The sequence below is a fragment of the Etheostoma spectabile genome, chromosome 23 (assembly GCF_008692095.1).
Source record: "Etheostoma spectabile isolate EspeVRDwgs_2016 chromosome 23, UIUC_Espe_1.0, whole genome shotgun sequence".
Classification (NCBI taxonomy): domain Eukaryota; kingdom Metazoa; phylum Chordata; class Actinopteri; order Perciformes; family Percidae; genus Etheostoma; species Etheostoma spectabile.
In genome coordinates, this window is record NC_045755.1 from 17,714,140 (window position 1) to 17,717,259 (window position 3,120).

The 3,120-nt window shown below is 33.5% G+C and overlaps 1 protein-coding gene across 4 annotated transcripts in view; it reads left to right on the forward strand.

Moving 5' to 3' along the window:
• The window catches only part of tmem243b (transmembrane protein 243, mitochondrial b), a 12,434-nt gene that overhangs the window by 1,274 nt on the left and 8,040 nt on the right, over positions 1 to 3,120 (forward strand). The window lies entirely within an intron of this gene.

Sequence of the window (3,120 nt, forward strand, 5' to 3'; positions counted from 1 at the left end):
ACACACACACACACACACACCAAGCTTTGCAGATTAATTCCTATCTATATTCTGAATGTTTTTACAGAGGGGTTTGTATATGTCCTCCATACCCCGATTTATGCAATATTGTATTTGTAAAAACGTGGCAAAACTATGGCTGATGATTAGTATTTTTCTGATTGGTGTGATTTCAAAAAAGATATTTCAGCAAAAGTACAAAAAATACTGTGGAAGTAATCAATAAGTTAACATATTTTCCATATCTGTAGTGTAGTGTCTTTCCTTAATTTCCAAAGAAAAACATGCTTCACTTCCTTAAAGAGCAAGGAATCTCTGAAGCTTACAGTTGATACTCACTCATTATTTTTGCCTCTTATATATTACATTGTTCAGTACCGACTGTCATTCACTGAATTCTGTATGATTTCATTTATTTAAAAAGTGGTTGAAATACAAATTATACCAGGCTGTCTGCAGGTCCTTAAAATGTTTTTGAAATCTCTCCAAATACCCAAAAAAGTCATTAAATTATCTTTAAAACGTTCTTTAGTCAGTCTTATTATTATAATTTAGTCTTTAGTCGCTGAAACAGTAAGTTGATTAATTAATTAAAACATATTTGTTTTAAATCACTGGTTTTAGCGTCTACATTTTGAATACTTTGAATGTTTTATATGGTAGTAAATTGAATATATTTGAGATTTGGGCTGTTGTTGCAACACAAGACATTTCTCAGGACTTGTAACAGGCATTTATCACTCCTTTTTTGACATTTCATAGACTAAATGGTGAATTAGTTGATTTCTTGAGCAACGGATTCCAACATTTTCACATTGTTTTGGTCTTATAATAACATAAGACCAATATAAAGCTTACCAGCTTCAGTTAATATACCTTTTGTATATGCTACACTTTATTTGTTGGTAAATGACAGATACATTATTTACATTTATTATTGCTTTCTGGTTTGTACGGTCGGCTCACACGAGAAACCAATACCTTTTTTCTAAACTCCGTTAAGTCGTAGGGTTTCTTTCTAAGCAGCCTAGTGAATCACAAGGCTCTGGAGGAATGTAGCTTAAGGCTGGTTTTATGCTGCTTTTAAATGAAGCTCTTGTTTTCAACTGTGTTTTTCTGCTGAGAAAGCTCTGCGAGGGTTTTATTTCCTTTCCTGCTGCCTTCTGACCCAGAAAGAAAGCAGCAGCAGCTGTTGTTTAACCCTCCCTGTAGACGTGGTGTGAAACTAATGTTAGAGAAGTATATTGTAACCTTTCTAGAAGTGTTGTCATCCCCATCTCCTGTAAACTTGCCTCAGCACTTAATATGTATTTCATAATCCTCATGAGAAAAATCAGATGCCACCAGCTGTGTTATTTCTAGAATAGGATGGATGTTTTGAGAGCTAAAATCAAACAAAGACACTTGGAATTTCTCCAGGGAAGTTTGTGACTATCGAAACTTTGAATATACAAAAGCAGAATGTATTTCACAGCTTGTTTCACACTTTTGTTGCATTAGATCCGAGCTGTCAAACTCAAGTTACTCAGGGTTGGGTTTTTTTCTCCTGGGCCTCTTCATCACATGGCAAAAAAAAAACTTCAGGGTTTTCTTAAATAAATAAACCCAAGTCAATTATTCTTCATTATAAGTGGTGGTTGATAATGTTTTTTCAAAGCATGAGCGAAAGACTGAAGGTAAAACTCAGAAAAAAGTACTTTTACATGCTCTTTCACTGTTGTTAGGGTACAAAATATTTGTATTTAAAGTTAGGGAGCCTACATCCGGCAATGAAGAACAGTTCTCTTTTTAAATATGTTATCTTTCGAATAATATAAGGTCTCTATCTTATCAGGGAAAATACAAAGTTTATTCAAATTTGAGGAACAATCTCTCCACAACGTCCTCTTCTCATCTGTTGTGGAGCAGTAGGGTTAAAACTAAAACAACAGAGATTTAAATAACATTTCTAATTTTAGCAACTAACGATTATTTTTTTATCAGTTATCAACTGTTCAAAAATGACTCAAATGATTAATCATTTATCCAAATAATAAAATAAAATAAAATAAAAGCACCCTTTCTGTTTGGGTTTGTGTTTGGAAATTACAGGTTCCATTTTTAGATGGATAACCCGTCTGTTTGACGGAAAAATAGACTTTTACATTGTAGCAGAATCAGAATAAAGTTAAACTTTCTTGTGATTTCAGCTTCCTCTTTTAAACCGCTATCATCATCTCTACATTGTGTTTTTGAAAGATAGAACACATTTATGGTTATCACACCTGAAAATAGAGGAAGTGAAACCAAATGAGCTCCAAAAAAAAAAATCTGTTTTCTTTTTGTGTTTTAATCAGCAGCGGTTGACCTCCACAGAAAGAAAACCACCATCTGCTTCTGTTGGAGAAACTGTTTACTCATAAAAACACTATAACTGTGTGTCCTAATATATTATAATTGACTGTTAGGCTATTGCTAGAGTGCACTCAAAAATAGTAACATTTAGGGTAGCAACTAACAATTATTAGTTAAACTATTGATGATTTGTACATTACATTTTCAGATGTCCTAAATCAGTAAAGGCCATCTCATTTTCTCAGGATGCAAGTTGACGTCTCCAAATGTCTTGGTTTGTCCAATAAACAGTCAAAAACACAAAATGTTCAATAAATCACGATACAAAACCGAAAAAAGTTGAAAATCTTCCCATTTTGAGAAGCAGGAAACGACAAATGTTTGGCATTTTTGCTTTAAATGACCTTAATGAGTAATTCTTTAGCACAATTGTTGAGGATAACATTTCTGTTATTCAACTAATCAAGGAATTGACTGATTGTTTTAGCTTTAATAGAAAAAGCATTTTAAATAATAGAAGTTATTGCGGAATTTAAATAATTTTATAATTAAGTTTAAGTAAGTCAAAATAAGTAACAAAAATAAAATGAAACCAATCTAAACTTAAAGTTAGAGTGCGTAGTTTCTGTCGCCCCCATGAGGGATTCAAAGTAATGACAACAAAACTGTCGGTGCATCCACACGATACAAGCCTTCCGTGATCACGCACAGCACCCCTGGGGGGGGATGTTAGGGATGTGGCCTTGAGAAACTGCCACTTTGCTCGTTTGAAAGCCATGATGTCTC